Source organism: Bos grunniens, chromosome 22 (genome assembly GCF_055505025.1).
Source record: "Bos grunniens cultivar Pamir isolate PY7600 chromosome 22, Bosgru_T2T1.0, whole genome shotgun sequence".
NCBI classification, from domain to species: Eukaryota; Metazoa; Chordata; class Mammalia; order Artiodactyla; family Bovidae; genus Bos; species Bos grunniens.
The window spans coordinates 37043294-37061966 of NC_141186.1; the positions used below are offsets into that span (position 1 = coordinate 37043294).

An 18673-nucleotide genomic window follows, 5' to 3' on the forward strand; every position below is an offset into this window, starting at 1 on the left:
AATTAGTCGATGAATTAGAAAATCATGCTTTAGTGGAATCTCATTTATCTAATGAGCTCAACTTATTGGGAGACAATGTGTCCAGATAATATCTTTTTAAAAATCTCTACCTGCCCCCCAGCATTATTCTCTATAAGAGGATCCTTTAATCCTTCAAAAGTCATCATCAGCTTCAAATGAGAGTAAGCAAAAATGGTTAAATTTGAGCCTGAGTAAATGACAGGTTATATTTTAAATAAAGATGTAGTTGAAAAGATAAGATTGGAAATTTAAAAATAAAGCTGCCAATTCCAGGTTTAGATAAGGATCTGAAAACATAGCTCCTTCTGTCCCCCCAGGACACTCATTGGTTTAGCCTGTTTTGCGGACTGTCTCTTGTTCTCAGCTATTGCTCCAAACAGTTCTAAGAATTCTGCGAATGATATATCCATATGCTCTCAGAACTTGCCACCTTTTGCCTGGACTGAGTGGCAGAACCTGGTTCCTTCCCTGTGAACTAAGTTTTGTACTTTGGATCTGAGGATGTCAAAGTGAGTCTTAGGAAATCAAACTATTAGCTGGCCACTTTAAATAAAAATGTTAATCTTTATCAAGTACCTACTGTCAAACCAGGTAGTTTTACTCATTTAGTTCTCAAAGTATAGCCAGATAAGAGTATCCTTAGGCCCATTTTTCAGATAAAGACACTAACTTGTGCAAGTCAGATGACCAAGAAATAGAGTAGGATTGAAAACCATGTCCGTTCACTTCTTGGAAACAATTAAGCAGGTGAAGGCAACAGAATTGAGATCCTGGTCTTTTTCACCCAAGGCCTGATCCCTAAAGAAAATAAACACTTTAACTGCTTTGAGTCCCTTCGAGATGCTACTTGGGAGGAGGCAATGGCACCCCACTCCAGTGCTCTTGCCTGGAAAATCCCACGGATGGAGGAGCCTGGGTAGGCTGCAGTCCGTGGGGTCGCTAAGAGTCACGACTGAGCAATTTCACTCTCACTTTTCACTTTCCTGCATTGGAGAAGGAAATGGCAACCCACTCCAGTGTTCTTGCCTGGAGAATCCCAGGGACGGTGGAGCCTGGTGGGCTGCCGTCTATGGGGTCGCACAGAGTCGGACACGACTGAAGCGACTTAGCAGCAGCGGAGATGCTACTTAATATAAAATATTTGCTTAGAAAAAGACTCTTCTGTTAAAAGATAACTAAGTCTCTCCACTACCATCTATAGGCTGTTCATTATATACAAGGTCTTATGCTGGGAAATAATGGGTACAGACTTGGGAGCTCCATGATTCATACTCTCAACTAAAATTGAAACAATCATAGGCCAGTGACTAGCTATCAACATATACACATGACAGAAGTGGGGCAGATTCATTTATTTAATTCAACAGATTTAATTATGACTGTTTCTGAATATCTGAGCCTGCATTTACTTACATGAAAAATAAGGACCAAAGTGTCCTTGCCTGCTTCCCTAGGCTGTTGCAAGGATTCATTTAAGGAATGTGTAAAATTGTTTGGATGATTATAAACTGCCCCACTACCACATGCTTCTTATTACACTGGGGCAATTCCACACAGAGGTTCAGATCTTCCAGAGTTTGCTTTCCTCTGCTGTGTAACTTAGGGCAATGTATACTCTGGTAATAAACCACTATCTCTCTCTAAATTTTTAAAAATTGAAGTGTATTTGATTTACAGTGTTGTGTTAGTTTCAAGTATATAGCAAAGTGATTCAGATATATATATATATACATAAAATACATATCTGATTCTTTGTGATCCCATGGACAGTAGCCTGCCAGAGTCCTTTGTTCATGGGATTTTCCAGGCAAGAATATTAGAGTGGGTTGCCATTTCCCCTCCAGGGTATCTTCCTGACCCAGGGATCAAACCTGCATCTCCTGCATTGGCAGGCAGATTCTTTACCACTAAGCCACCTGGGTGTGTGTATGTATATATATATATATATATATATATATACACACACACACACACACACACATACATATACATATATATATATATCTTTTATCAGATTCTTTTCCATTATATGTTATTAGAAGATATTGAATATAGTCCCTGTGCTCTACAGTAGGTCATTGTTGTTGATCTGTTTTATGTATAGCAGTGTGTGTGCATATGTTAATCCCAAACTCCTAATTTATCCATTCATTGTATCATTTTTTTAGATTCCACAGATAAGTGATATCATATGATATTTGTCTTTCTCTCTCTGACTTACTACACTTAGTATGATAATCTCTAGGTCGATCCATGTTGCTGCAAATGGCATTATTGCATTCTTTTTTATGGCTGAGTAATATCCCATTGTATATGTATACCACATCTTCTTTATCCATTCATCTGTCTGTGGACACTCAGGTTGCTTCCATGTCTTGGCTAGTGTAACTAGTGCTTTAGTGAACACTGAAATACACTCCTGTCTCTTAAGTTAACTTGACTGAATGTTTATTTCTTCACAGCAATAGTACATAATGCACACTATGGGCTCTGGATACAAATATAGCATCAAAACTATAATTTCTAAGATAAAATTCCCCAAGGTACAATGAAAAGAGGATGCATTTGAACATCCAATAGACTAAATCCTGGCTCTGCCACTCAATGGCATGAGACCTTGGGTATATCATTCAAACTCTGAACCTTGATTTCTTCACCCATAAAATGGGTATATTAATATCAGTCTCATAGAGTTGTCATAATAAATGACAGTATGCTATAGAGTCCTGGTATATTGGAACTGATCAGTTAAATCCTGTAAATGGAAGATTGGATATGCATGGCTCCCACCATTAATAAAACATAGCTCTCCATTTCCACTATCTCTTTAAACTTAATTCAGATTAGTGAAGGTAATCTTAAAGCTGCAGAGAATGGATAGGGAATGACTAGCTTTTGTCACCTCTTGCCTTCCCTGTCACCTTCTCTTTGTTAACTTCTGTCTCAGAGCAGGATAGAAAGGCTGGTATTTGGCCAGGCAACTTCAGCACTGGCAAAAAAGTAAAGCAATGGCTCTTTCAGATGGTCCCTTGTGAATGTGTCCTTAACTGTTAGGCCTCCAGGGGAGCACATCCAACTCTGCTTCTTCCTCTTGTTCTTCCCAGGCAGCCAAAAAGGTAGCACTTCCACACCAGTGCTCTCTCACATGTCCCAGATCTTACCCTTAGGAAATGCTCATGCGTCCATTCCCCAACATGCAGCACAGCAGCCTTCTCCCAGAGCTTGTACCAGAGCAGCTGGGCGACCCTTCTCTGGCCTTTGGTTTCCCTGGAAGGAGGCAGTCCCTGGGCTACAGGCCATTTTTGTTGGGATTCAGACCTTTTTGTTTGTTGATTCAGCCCTAAATCAGACATCAGTCATCTAAATCTCTCAAACACAGGGGACACATTTCAAGTTCTTCAACTGTGTCATGAAACCTCCCTCCAGCAGACTTCTGGTAAAACCAGAGGTCTGCAAACTTCTATAAAGATGAACCCTCCATTATTGTAGTGCCAAAGCAGCCATAGGCAATGTTATTTAAATATTGGGTGGGTGTCTTCAGTAGCATTTTACTTATGGACACTGAAATTTGAGTTACAATGAACTTTCATTGGTCACAAATTATTTATAATTCCCCAGCACATTTTACATTTGACAAATATAAAAGCCATTATGAACTCATGACTGTACCAAACCAAGCAGTAGACTAGATCTGACTTGCAGATTGTAGTTTCTTGACTCTGGGTTAGATGGTAGAATGCCTTCCCTTCCTCCAAAAACAAAAGAAAACCACAAACAAGATGAAGAGTCGCACAAGATGCAGGAACTCTCACCCAAAAAGCCTCTTTGTCAATCTGTTCACACAGTCTCACTCTCCACACTCTGGCCTCTTTTGATAACCTCAAAGGATGGGCTGGGGGAGGAATGGAGAGCAGTCTGTCAAAGAGTACTAGATCAGTTTATTGGACATGTTCTTTAAAAATCTTCATATACACATTTGTTTTACTTGCCTTGTTCTCTTGAATCTGTCATATTGACATCTCAAATGAAACAGACAAAAGTCTTTTCTCAAAACTTGTTGCAGTAGTCATTTCAGTCATTCTCATCATTACTGCTCAGAATCTACCATGAAGAGGCAAAGAAAGAAATACATTTGGATAAAATAAGTGGTGGAAATTGTTTTCTTATATTTCCGTGCTAAAGTTCTTGATTCATATTGATCAAGAGGAAGTACATTTGTTCTGTTTACCTAGCTAGGCATGTCTTCTCTGTTCTAGAAGTAAGTCTAAAGGGAAAGTCAGGGCATCTTTTTTTTCCTTTCATCGATTCAGTCATTGTTAGGAAAGTTGGCTTTGAGGAATGATGGGCTATCTTTCATGTTGTGGTTTTGTCCACAGGAACAGAATCTTGCACTAGCGTCAGTTGTCATAACTATTAATATTTATGGCACCTAGATATTTCAAGATAATGTTGACTGACTTTTGCACATTTTCAACAGTGAGTTGGTTTTATGTTTATTGAAGTAGCAAGTGTATATATACTCCTATGGAGGCCACTTTTACCATGCAGATTGCTTCAACACCAAGCATCTTTAAGCTTTGATTGTGTTTTTAACTTTGGAGACTGTAGGATTTACACTGAGGGAAAGGGAAACTCAAAGGGAAAATGATGAAGTCTGGGTTTTCTAAACCAACGTCCTTTTCCTTTTGAAAGTGTTACTCTGTTGTAATAAAGTCATAGTATAGCAAATGGATATTAATGTGCATCACATCAAGAGAACATTTTTACATAAATACTTGTCCTTTAGAGTTACATAAGGTCTGCCTTCTAACAAGTTCAAAGTACTGATGAAACATGTCCTTATTCATTGGCTCAACATCTCAGAGGATCAGGAGGGTACAGAAATAATTTTTCTTTCATTTTTCAGGTGACTAAATTGAGGCCAAGAGAGATTTTGGTGAAAATAAGAGCACACAACAGGTAAGAAAAGATTCAAATGTTACTTCACTTACAGACCACAAACTCTTACATAGGTGATGGTGAATATTCTTCAAAACAGAGCCATAGAACAACTTCTCATATGTAAATGTACTTAATGCAAAGCATTTTTAAGAATCTTATTAACATTCCAAACCTGTGAAGCAGTAATAATATTTTCTAGGTTAGAATCAGAATATTCAGACTCAGAAAGACCTAAGAGATCATAAAGTTCTGCTCATTCATTTTACATTAGAGAAAATGAGGGCCAGAGGGAATAAAAGATGTTCCCACGTTACCCAGCTAATTGGAGGCTGAAAGACCAGGTCTTCTGACATTCTGTGACCTTTTCACTGGATTCTGGATGGCAAATACATCCCTCATTTGGTGCCAGTAGCAGACATCAATAATCAATCACCCTACTCTGCCAAGCCTAGTCACAGTCATGCTAAACATATTCTAGGCAGTCATAACTAAAAATTAGTTAGAAATTAAACCTGTTTGTCATCCATGATATTAACATGCCTAATATAATTTTTAAAGCTTTTTATTGATAGGTGCATAGAATATAGCAGGCATGGTACCCATAGTATTTAATTGCAACCTCACAACAACTCTGTGCAGTTGGCACAATTACAGTTATGGAAAATGAAATTCAAGGAGAGTCACTCAAGGTCAAAGTAGTGACTTGTAGTCACTTAAAAGCTAGTTGGTAGCACACCAAAGATTTAAATGTAGGTCTTTAAAAAATGTACATGTATATTTAAATATATATATATATACACACACACATATATGAATATCACTTAAAGGTTCTCCATATCCCATCTTACTCCCTTTAATTATTTTTAATTTTTTAAAGAAAAATTGTAAATATTTCAAGTGTACAATATAATCTAATATACAAATATATTGTGAAATCATTACTATAGTTGAGATAATTAATGTATCTTCCCATCACAGTTATCACTTTTCTGAGTGAGGTGAGTGTACTGAATCTATTCTCTCAACATATTACCATAGTTCAGTACAGTATTATTAGGTATGGTCATCATTCTTTTATATTATATTTCTAGACTTACTCATCTGGCACAATTAACAAATTTATACTCTTTGACCAACATCTCCCCATTTTCCCTACCCCTCCCAGCTGCTAGTAACCATTGTTCTGCTCTCTGCTTCTATGATTTTGACCTTGTTTTTGAGTCCATGTATAAGTGAGACCATACTGAAATTTCGTTTCTGTGTCTGGCTTATTTCCCTTAGCATATTGTCATCCAGGTCCAAGTGGCAGGGTTTCCATCTTGTTCGTGGTTGTGTACTATTCCGTAATGGATGTGTATGCGTGTTGTTTCCGTGTCTTGGCTGTTGTGAATAATGCGGCAGTGAACACGGGTGTAGTATCTCTTTGATATACTGACTTCATAAAGTGTGAATTTGCTGGGTCATATGATGGTTCTGTTTATAATTTGAGGGGATATCACCATACTGGTTTCTGTAGCAGCTGTACCATGTACATCCCTACCAGTGATATACAAGGATTCCCTTTTCTCTACATCGTCAAAAACAGTGGTTATCTTGTGTCTTTTTGATAATAGCCATTTTTACAGGTGTGATGTGACATCTCATTTCGGTGTTGATTTGGATTTTCCTGATGATTAGTGATGTTCCACACCTTTCATATATCTATTGACCATTTATTTGCCTTCTTGTAAAAAATGTCTATTCAGGTCATTTGTCCATTTTTAAAATCAGGTTATTTTCTTGCTGTTGAGTTGTTTGAGTTCCCTTTGTATTTTGGATATTAACCCCTTATTATATGGTGGTGATATTGTTCAGTCTCTAAGTCGCATCTGACTCTTTGTGACCCCATGAACTGCAGCATACCAGGCTTCCCTGTCCTTCATATGTGTGGTTGGCAAATATGTTCTCCCATCTATAGGTTATCTCCTCACTCTGTTAATTGTTTCCTTGGCTGTTCAGAAGCTTTTTAATTTGATGCAGCCAATTTGTCTATTTTTTTTTATTGCCTGTGCTATGTAGCACACCCTTCCCCAAAAAATCGTTGCTCAGACCAATATCAAGGAGTTTTTCTGGTCTTACATTTAACCTCTCCATCCATTTTGATTTGATGTTTATATATGACATGAGATAAAACCCAATTTCTTTCTTCTGCATTGTATTACTCCTTTTTGAATACAACCTTTATCATCTTTTTTTTTTTTCCTCCTTCAGTTATCTTCACTTTGGAGAGGTGGGTTACTTTTTCCTTGGTGAATTTAACGGTAAGATCAGATGCTCCAAGTTCAATGAATTGGAAACGCAAAACAATTCCCTATCTTTGCAATCTCCATTCAGTTGTTAACTTGCTGCAGGTTAGAAATGGCCTTTTCTTGAAAGGCATATTTGGTGGAACAAATAAACTACCTTTTGTTAGGAATTTGCTGTGGCCCTCCCCCAGGTTCTACCCCCTCACCACATCTATTTCCAACTCCCTTACACAACTTCCTCTGCCTCCCTGTCCTCAAGTGAACATGAACAAATTCAGCCCTGCTGTGTCTGGCATTTTAAATGGAGCTGGGACCAGGCCAAAATAAAGTATTCCAGCTTCTTCTAGCAATTCACCAGCTAAAAGATTAAGAAGGATTTATAGCATTTTTCAGTTGTATGTAAATGCCACCAGGGTAGCTTAAGAGATGGGGCATACATTCGGAAATCTTTTGCCTTTATCTTGCTAAGTCAAATGGGAAAAAAACAAAATAAAGACCCAGGAGAATTAAATATTATACTGCCTATCTAGTTTTTTTAGCTGTCTCTAAATTAGTTAATGGTACATCCAAGTCTGTGCGAGTAAAGTCCATGAAAGATCACAACAATTTTGCTGGACACATCAGTTTATCTGGACACAGAAGTAAATCCACTGAGATGATCTTTCTTCATCAAACACGACCAGCCTCTGCCAACCTAGCTCAGCTCCTAGATGAGAACCTGGGAATTCCCTTGAATGCCTCATAATATTAGCACATGGTCTTAAGCCCACTTACTCACAAAAGGAACCCAGTTTTTAAACATTACTGGTCCTTCTCTGCAACTTCTATTCAAAGTCAAAGGAAATGCTGCTGCTAAGTCACTTCAGTCGTGTCTGACTCTGTGTGACCCCAGAGAGGGAAGCTCCTCCATCCCTGGGATTCTCCAAGCAAGAACACTGGAGTAGATAGCCATTTCCTTCTCCAACGCAGGAAAGTGAAAAGTGAAAGTGAAGTCGTTCAGTCATGCTTGACTGGAAGCGACCCCATGGACCACAGCCCACCAGGCTCCTCCGTCCATGGGATTTTCCAGGCAAGAGCACTGAAATGGGTTGCCATTGCCTTCGCCACAAAGGAAATAAATGGCCTTAAAAGATCCTCTTGAAAGAGTAAACTACATTTGTCTTCTAAGTAAAGAAGATGAAAACAAACACCCTTAGTGTTTGCAAATTGAGAACCAAGATTCTGATCCCTATGGCAGAAATGAAACACTTGGCCTGTTTCTGGACTGTATTTGAACAGTTTCAGCTGCCTGGTTGTACCTGGCTTCTTAGAAAGATAAACAGTCTCCAGGCCGCCAAGGGTGTTGGCTGTGATGGCTTGCTTTGCCAGTGTAAAAATGTAAGCTACCGAGAAGAGTTCATCCTATCCAAAGGCATAGGCTTTGTCAGCAAACAATTTATCCTGCATCTTGTTAATACTGAGAGGTATTTAATGTAAACTCTGGATTATTCAAGCATTGTGCGGCATTTAGAAACACAGCTGCACCTCCTGGTGTCCTGTTGAATTTCCCTTGTTGAGTCTCCATCGAAATAATGTAGCAGTAATGTGTTGGGAAGAAAAGGTAAATAGTTTTTGATTTCATAATTTATATACAGCTGTGTTTGTAAGCCCATGGTAGTCTGGGTAGGCGAATGCCGCTTTTGATTTTTCGGTTCAACTGTGTGGCTGCCATGATTCAAGAAGCACTGAGTCATGACAGACATTTTCAAGTGAAATTTGATCAGCATGGACAGCCAATCTAAATAATCAAAGTAGTTCATAGTAAGTGCCATAGGAACCTTATACTTATACTGACAGTGTATTAACTTAGAGAAGAGAGAGAGCCCTTCTATCTGCCTTCGATGATACTGAAAGACTCTCAGAGGATGGAACATGAAAGGTGGATACTAGGTGGCACTTCACTATGCAGAGATGACAGAGGAGACAGTTTAAGAGCCAGGCTTGATGTCTAACTGAATGTAAAGTATATGCCTGCACTTGCATCTGCATCTCCCTGGTTTTCTCCTGGCTTTTCTTTCTATACCAGAATATCCTTCCTACACTTTAAAATCTGTCCTAAATCCTAATTATAAGAATTCTGTCCTTGGGGGCAGTAATCATATATGTCTTCCATGACGTTTTACACACAATTATAATACCTGGTGTGTGCTTTGAGTTGAGTAAATATTTACTGAATTAAAACTCAGGCCACAGTCTACTACTTGTTCTCTCCACTCACAGCCTACCAACCACTCATCATTTGCCTCCCATCTGCTGCCATTCACCATGACTTAGACATAAGAAGTGATTCACACGTGTCTGATGGGGGGATGGATGGAGCAACTTGGTGATGTTGGTGACAGAACAGTGCCCACAGCTCTATAACATGCTCACCTTATAACAAGTATCATTGTGTGCAAGTTATTTGATTTTCAGACTAGAACTACAATGCCCAGGCATAGAGCTGACCCTTACGTGATGGAATCATCTCAACACTGTCAAGTCAGGACTACCACCCTCATCATGCTATAGGTGATAAAACTGAGGCTCAGAAAGGGGAAATCGCTTGCCCAATGTTCAGTGAGATTGTACACAAAGGAATGGGGAGTTGCACGTCTGCACATGTCACTTCAGAACTTGAGTTCTTAAGTCTGTTCAACAATGAAGCCTTTGTTTCATTCCATAGCAAACAGCAAATAGCATTCATTCATTCTTCTCCTAAGAACCCTCCTGACCCCATGTTGTGTAGAAAAAGAGGAGCAGAAGGAAAGTTGAGGGAAAAGGGTATAGACAAGGTGTCTCAGTCAAGGGTTGAAATTGGTTCATACATGCATAAATTTTCTCTGGGCTATTTTGTTGTTACCTGAATTGTTTCCCTACACCTCCAGTGGCTTAATGAATGAAACAGTGCAGGAAATGCAAGTTTCTTAAGTGAAGTCTAAATGGCAAAGTCAAAGCTTCTAGGTGGTATATTCCAGAATCATCTCCAAAGGACTTTTACTGTTGAATATGGTATTCCTGCCACTGCTCACCAACTTCTGAGCATATAATTAAGAAGTATCTTGAAAATGCCTTCCATCTCTCAGTGTCTGCTAGGGCTATAGTACTGCCAGCAGTGTGGTAAAAACAGCTTCAGTTCAGTTCAGTTCAGTCGCTCAGTCGTGTCCAACTCTTTGCGACCCCATGAATCGCATCACGCCAGGCCTCCCTGTCCATCACCAACTCCCGGAGTTCACTCAGACTCACGTCCATCAAGTTGGTGACGCCATCCAGTCATCTCATCCTCTGTCATCCCCTTTTCCTCCTGCCCCCAATCCCTCCCAGCATCAGAGTCTTTTCCAATGAGTCAACTCTTCGCATGAGGTGGCCAAAGTACTGGAGTTTCCATCATCCCTTCCAAAGAAATCCCAGGGCTGATCTCCTTCAGAATGGACTGGTTGGATCTCCTGGCAGTCCAAGGGACTCTCAAGAGTCTTCTCCAACACCACAGTTCAAAAGCATCAATTCTTCAGCGCTCAGCTTTCTTCACAGTCCAACCGTCACATCCATACATGACCACTGGAAAAACCATAGCCTTGACTTTGTTGGCAAAGTAATGTCTCAGCTTAGTGAATAACAAATCTTGGCCAGGTCAGCAGCCGATTGTGATTCCATCCCCTCTGGATACCCATTTCTTAGAACTGGACCATCTTCTGTTGATCTTTTCAGGTGAGGATTCAAATCCATACTGGCTGGTACCTTTGTTATGACTGAATAATGAATAAGAATTATCAGAACCAGAGAGCTGAATGCAAGGTCTGGCTCATACCTAAGAGAGAGAGAAAAGAGACAGGAAGGTTCAATTTACCTGTTACACCAGGCTTTGCTACAAATTCCTGCCTGGAATTAGAAGTTTAGGTTTTCAAGGTCTCTGTTTAGGGAGATGAGGATTTTAAAAGTCTTAAAGAAGGAATTTTCATAAATTTAAGTTTGGAAAATATTTAGTAACTTTACAAATAAAGGGAGTAAAAAATATGTCTCTTATCAAGATTTTTTTTTTTAATAAAGAGGAAATAAAGCCCAATGTATATTAAGGAATTACCTAATTCAGGTTGAAATTAAGAGATAGCTATTAATTATTTTGTAAAGATATATCTCACTTCCAAAAACAAACAGGAAACACATATTCTTTCCCTTCTTTCTCCCTCAGACCTCCCCTACCCAGTTCTGATCTATCTCTCTTTTTTTCCTTACATCTCTTTGATAGAATAACTATTAAAATTGCTTCTTGCAGTCTGACCTTCTTGCCAGGCAAAATCAATCTCTTGTGTTTCTCTGCATTTCCAATGGCCTTGCTGCATCACAGTGCATAGCAAGGAAAGTCACTTTGAGAAAAAAAGGACAATGAGATTCCTTGTATTAGGCCCAGTTCTTCTGTTACTATTAAATTAAACTGTTTATCCAATTACCGCCACTCACATTTCTGTCTGGAGGCTGAGGGGGTTGCACAAGCCAACTGGGAATATGGCCTCTTAAGCCTTCCATTTCCCATACTCCTTCCTACAATGCATTGTGGGAGAGGTAGCCTGAGTGAGAAAGGACCAGGTCCTCCCAGAACGGATGGGCCAGGAGGTTATGGGGGTATCCAGGGCCAACAGGGTACAGACTAGATGGCTTTGGACATTTATACTGACTTGCTTCCAAGGGGCTGAATATTTTGAGAAGTGGAGGAAGGGAGAATAGGGGGAAAGGAAGCAGTCCTATTTCAACCCGTTTTTTTCTACACTAGTGCACTGTGAGCTTCGAAAAATGGAAACCTGATCAGCCCCTGACCTGCTTACACTTTATGGACTCCTCTTGACTTCCAAAGAATCATAGTGTGGCCACAGTGTACTTCTCTGGTCTGGCCGTTCTTGTGGATCCCACACTCCAGCTGTCCCAGGACTCTGTGTGCTCTCTCTTATCTCCTCGTCTTGGCATGAGGAGTCCTGCCTTGGCCTCCCCTGACTTCTCAGGCTTGTTTGGTTAACTCCTCTGCATTCCTCCTGTCTCACCTCTGATATTGCCTTTCTCAGACCACCTCCTCAGATGCCATCACCACCGTCATATCTGGGACAGTTACTGTGGTCTCTGTCAGGGCTTGGAAAACTTTCTCTGAAGACATGCTCTGTGTTGCTCAGTCACTCAGTCACTCCAACTTTCTGCAGCCCATGGGCTGTAGCCTGCCAGGCTTTTCTGTCCATGGGATTCTCCAGGTAAGAATACTGGAATGGGTTGCCATTTTCTCCTCCAGGGGATCTTCCTGACCCAGGGATCAAACCCGTGTCTCTTGCATCTCATGTATTGCAGGCGGATTCTTTCCCACTGTGCCACCTGGGAAGCTACAGACAGTAAATATTTTAGGCTACTCTATCCTACCATTGATGCAGGAAAATGAGCTACTGTGTGTTCCAGTGAAATTTCATTGACCAAAATAGATGGTGGGCTAGACTTGGCCCGTGAGCTGTGTTTTGCCAATTCCTGATCTCAATCCCTAGAGTTTTTTAAGCTTCAGTCTATGATGACCTCAATCAGAAACCATTACCACCTAGGAGACAAGGACTAAGTCTTTTATCTCTGCATTCCCAGTGCCTAACACAAGGCCTAGAGCCTGCATGATGTGCAATGGTCTTTGAGAACAGGTATGATTGGATACAGGACTGGAGAAGGTCAAATCAGTCTATCATTCAATCTGCTATGACTGCTACACTTTTTCACAATAGGTCCTTTCTCACTAAGACAGAATAGAAAAAATTTTTTTTTTAATGTTTAAAGTTGTTTTTGAACTTTGCTGGTGAGGAAGAGAGATTAGTTAGTAGAAAGCTTGTCTTTCTGTGTCTTTGAAGGGGAAACAAGGACACGGGAAATGTCTTCCTCTCAATCTGTAGACCCTGAATAACTGGCTCTTCTAAAGATTCCAGATTATAACTGGTAAGCCTTCCAGCTCCCAGGAAGCTGACAGAATCTGTTGAGCCTCATTCCTTGGGCCTGCACACGAGGGCCATCAGTAGTCTGACCCATCTAATATCTCGCTGAGACACATTTCTGTCCATTGCATCCTGCCATGTTTCCAGCAAGCCTGGGCAGTTCCAAAGCAAGCATTTCTGGCTGTTTTTCTAAAGCAGTGACAACTAGCTGTGTTGTTTGAAAAGCCCTGGATATCTATGGGGAGTGAGGGAATTCCCTTCCCTCCCCTAGTAGTTCATAATCCAATGAACTTTAAAATACTCTAATTCCTCAACAACCATCACAAGAACAAAATCCATATCCTGCAGCTGTTTGAAGAGGTAGAAGGAAGCAAACATGGGGTTGGCAAAAGAGTGAACTTTTGTTCTTTTTTCCTGCCAAGTCCACACCCACTTTCTGCTAGTGTAAGTACCTTTGTTTTCATGGGGAGAAACTTCTCTTACCCTCTCTCAGTTCATGTGGTCTGAATGAGAGAAGAGCTCAGAGGTAAAGAATCTGCCTGCAAGGCAGGAGACCTCGGAGGTGCGGGTTCAGTCCCTGGGTTGGGAAGATCTCCTGGAACAGGAAATGACTACCCATTCCAGTATACTTGCCTGGAGAATCCCGTAGAGAGGCCTGGCAGGCTACAGTCCAAGAATGAGAGAGGACCAAATACTGTGGCGCATGGGTGCAGGCAATATTCGGGCCTTGCCAGTCTCTGTCTTTCATCTCCCAGTCCATAAAGACTGTCTCAGAGGAATGATGCCTCTAACTCAGGCCAGTCAGAACCACTCCTGCTCCTTCTTATGGGAATCCTGGGAAGACTCAAGTGAGTTGAGAGGATAATATATAAGTCGGGAGCAACTGACAGCCGCTTTGTCAACAGAGAGGGATGCAGAGCTGAGAGACAGTTCTGATGACTCTGCTTGAGGCCATTACCGAGCCCCAGCCAGAGCTTAACATCCCCCTGAAATTTTCAGGATAGTGATCCAATAAACTCCCATTTTTGCATAAGTTTGTTAGCATCAGGTTTCCATGTCTTGTGACTACAAGAATCCTAGTAGAAAAAAATGCTTACACACTCAAATCAAGTATCTCATCCTGATACCTTCTCTTGTGATAAGCAAGCGTGTAGGTGATGACCTACTTTCTTGCGCTGGGGCCTTTATAGACTTTAAGATGTATTGAAACAATTTAGGTTCATGAATTTAAATGCAGGAGGACTGGCCTCCACTGATGGCCAACATCTACTGGCCCAAGGTTAGACATGTCCCTTTCAGGTCATTATGAGTAAAGCTAGAAAAGGCCTCAGACCATATGATCTGGCCTTCTCATTTGGTAAAGGATGAAAGTGAGGCCCGTAGAGAGGAAACATGTTTACTGACACTGCATCTGTGGTTCAGAGGCTGAGGCAGCATTAGAATTTGTATCTCCTGACTCCCATCCCTTTATTCTACGAAGTTTCTGGCCCAGCTGTTGTAAGCTGTACTATTTTTCCACTGATGAGAGAATATGATGATTTCCTTGAAGAAAGATAGAGCCTGTACCCATGTGCTTTGTGAGGTGCCAAGTGAGGTGAAAAGAAAGCTGAACTTGGAGTTGGAAGAGGTATGTGTGACCTTGGGAAAGTCATTTGGTCCTTTGAAGATCTAGTTTCCCTGTTTCGGAAGATCAGATGTGGAATGAACCCTTTTAATGTCTCAGGATGTTATGATGATTGAGTGATAGCACGTGTATCAAAGTGTTTCCTATGCTGTCAAGTATGGCTCTCTGATTCATTCAACATATTATTGGAGGCCTATACTGTGCTCGGCACACATATGGCAGTTAGCAAACACTGATCCATGCTCAAATGAACCTTACATTTTACATAGGGAGACAGAACAAACAAAACAGAAATGTACTTTGCAGGTCAGAAGGGAGAAGTGTTATGGAGGGAAAAAAGCAAGAGAGAGGTACAGGGATACAGATGTACCTGACTGGACAGGGAAACCTCACTGAGGAGGTGACAGGTGAGCACCAGCCACCTAGGAGAGAAGAAGGACCAATCCTACAAGTGAGGGAAGACAACTCCTAGCAGAGCCAACAGTAATCATTTGAGTTCAGAGATGGAAGCCATCCAACCCTGCTTTGTACAAGCCATCTCCCTTCTGTGAAATCACGGTTTCTTTGAATGTATCCCAACCTCTTGTATCTACTTGGTCAGCTAATAAGCTGTGCTTAAATACATATCTGGTTGCATTTCCTGATGTAGCAAAAATAATGAATGGAGCAAAGAAAAAGAGACAGTTGAAGGCCCGGGAGGATAATTTGGCATACTCTCTCTTGAAGGAAATCTAGCTATATCATTTCTATCTTTCCCTACAGAATTTTTACTTCTAGGATCTCATACTAAGAAAATACTATAATTAAGGATGTATGCAATGACTTAGCTAAAAAAAATATTCATTTATCTCAGCCTATTTATAACAGTTCAACATTTGAAACATCCTAAAAATCCATCTGTGGAAACTGGCAGTAAAGTATGGTGTTTCCACCAGAAATTCCAGGAATGGCTCCATTTGGACTCACTTGCTTTATTAACCTATCCCTGTATTAGTCTCTGTTACTAATCATTGTTTAGTAAGGAGCAGTTCTATGGAACTGTTAAAAATGATACTGGATGCTTTTATCCATGTTTGTGAAAACACAATGCACTTAAAGTGGGTGCTTTTTATTTTGTTTGCATTTTATTGTCAGCAAAGTGTATTAAAACAGAAAACTAGTTGTTCTATTAACATGATAAATTTTTATTTGGGAAAAAATAAATGACAAAATGACTGTACTACATTATCTGACATATGCCATGTATGAGCTAAAGTAAAGCCCAGAATACTCCAAAATATTTTAACACATTTTCTGAGTAGTGGGCTTATAGATGATTTTGTTATGTTTTTATTAAGTTGTTTTTTTTTTTTTTTTTTGCTGGAAAAAGTAACACATGCTGGTTTCAAAAGATTACAATATAGAATATAGCAAATCTTATCTCCTTCAAATAACTACTTTTTTCACAGTTTCTGAAGTAGTCTTCAAAATTTTTGTTTGCATACATAAGCAAACATATGGGTATCTGGGGTTTTCATAGTATAAATGAGCTTTTTGAGACCACAAATAGAAGCAAACTAAGCTTGCTGTTGTGTACTTTGCTTCCCGCCCCCGCTTGAAAGTGAAAGTGAAAGTAGCTCAGTTGTATGCAACTCTTTGTGACCACATGGGCTATACAGTCCGTGGAATTCTCCAGGCCAGAATACTGGAGTGGGTAGCCATTCCCTTCTCCAGGGGATCTTCCCAGCCCATGGATCAAACCCAGGTCTCCCAGATTGCAGGCGGATTCTTTACCAGCTGAGCTACCAGGGAAGCCCCCTTTTCCCTTAATTCATCTTAAATATCACTCAACATCAGCACTTAGAAATCTGTGCCATCCTTTCCAATGATTACAAATTATTCCATTATAGAAATGGCCTGTAAACAAATCTCCCTGTAAATGAACATTGGGATGGTTTTAACTGTTTTGCAGATCTTACATGTTGACATTTGTCTTTCTTGAATGTGCCTCTTTGGGCACATAGGTAACTACATCTCCATGGTCAATGCCCAAAAATGGAACAGCTAGGTCCTAGGAGATACGTATCCTTATCGTCATTGCACATTCTTAGATTTAATATTTTCTAAAATTCCATGTTCCATAAATATTTCCAGAAAGTTTCTTAAAAATGTGTTTAAGAGCCTCCAGTCCTTTCAAAAATCTTCATTAAGTTCAAGTATTGTTCCTTTGACCCTGAGAGAGAAGGGGCCATGTGCTGGAGTTATTGCCATGCCCAAAGGACCCATTCTTATTAGGTTGCTGAATCTGAGAGGATGGTGCCTGGCATCTGCAACAACAGCCTCAATATATAGTCCATCTTATCATACCAGAAAATCTCAGGGCTCCTTCCCAATGATGTACACTTGTTTAATAAAGCAGCCAGCAAAGATGAGCTGCTGGCTGAAGCAAATGGAAATGTATGTCTGATATCTTTGGCATCAGAATGCCCAGAGAGAGGCAAAATGGCCAAAAATCCATAAAACTTTCATAGCCTATTAAGAGTGGCATGGCAGGCATGGTGGAGGCTAAGAACAGAAGAAGTAAACTTACTCAAAAAAGAAAGAAAAAAATGGTTGGACTGAAATTCCATTGAATTTATTGTTGGGATAGAAAAGCTTAAAGTTGTTATAGAATCTAATTGCCAAGCAATGTAAGCGAGCCAGAATTGAAGCAACATACAAGTGACAGACAGACACTTTTCATTGCAGCTGGCATCTCAGTAGAAATCTGTTAATTGCGTGTTCAGGGATAACATCAAGGAAAGGGCATTACAACAACTATCTAAATAGGATGAAATGAAAGCATATTTGGCATGTTTCCTTAAAGGACATAAGGGAAAATACTGGGAACTTTCTCCAAATGACAAGAGTTGAGTCTGCTTAGAACGTTCAGACGTGGGATTAACATAACGTGATCCAACTGATTATTTTCCATTCCTTGGTATGCTTCCTCAGCTGATAACCTTTTCTGGCTTGTTTAAAAATATATTGTTTTGCTTTGTGATTGCACCTCAAAAAATTGCTTGGTTTGCAGTATGTTTACATTTACACCAGAAACTAATCTGAGAAGATTAATTTACATGAGGAAATAACCCAGATATTGGATGAAATACATTTAGAAGCCAAGAAGTAGGGGAGTAGTAAAGGTTTCAAAACAGCTGATAGGGGGAAGAGCTTCATATTTGTGTATGTTTTCTACACTGTACACTGGCTACATGTAACTTTAAATAAAAATTAAAATTCAGTTCCTCAGTCACACTGGGCTTCCCTGGTGGCTCAGAAGTAAATAATCCACTTGCAATCCAGGAAATATGGGTTCATTCACAGGGTCAAGAAGGTCACCTGGAGAAGGAAATGGCAACCCACTTCAGTATTCTTACCCAGATTATCTCATAGACAGAGGAGCCTGGTGGGCTGCAGTCCATGGGGTTGCAAAGAGTCAGACAACACTGAGTGACTAAACAACAGCAGTCACACTAGTCACACTTTAAGTGCTCAAGAGCCTTATGTGGCTGCTGGTTCACATTTGGACAGTGAAGGTCTCGAACATGTCTTTCATCATAGGAAGTTCCACTCGACAGCACTGGATTAGACCTTGGAGATAATTCTCAGAGGCCACTCTTTGCCTGCCCAGTTTCCACTGGTTCCATCAGCCTTTCTGAATGGTACCACTAGTCAACTTTATCTTATTTTCTTGTTTTACATGTCACCTGGTAAAAAATAGGAACAGCAATCATTTGAATTGCTGGAAGCTCTTGGAGGACAAAGCTATCTTTTATACCTAAAAAACATCTGGAACATAGATGGTGTTCAGCAAATGT

The 18673-nt window shown here is 40.2% G+C and overlaps 2 long non-coding RNA genes across 28 annotated transcripts in view; one reads left to right on the forward strand and one right to left on the reverse strand.

The window, feature by feature from the left end:
* Nucleotides 1-18673, reverse strand: part of LOC147348293 (uncharacterized) — a 360187-nt gene that overhangs the window by 253215 nt on the left and 88299 nt on the right. For 2 of the 27 annotated variants that reach the window (XR_015151387.1, XR_015151378.1), the window contains one exon: nt 7854-11073. The exons of the other annotated variants lie outside the window; for them this stretch is intronic. This is a non-coding gene — a long non-coding RNA (uncharacterized LOC147348293). Of the gene's footprint in view, nt 1-7853; nt 11074-18673 lie in introns of those variants that run through there. 27 annotated transcript variants of the gene reach the window in all.
* LOC147348296 (uncharacterized) overlaps nt 4893-18673 on the forward strand; it is a 46405-nt gene continuing 32624 nt past the window's right edge. The window contains exon 1 of the long non-coding RNA XR_015151418.1: nt 4893-4980. This is a non-coding gene — a long non-coding RNA (uncharacterized LOC147348296). The remainder of the gene's footprint in view (nt 4981-18673) is intronic.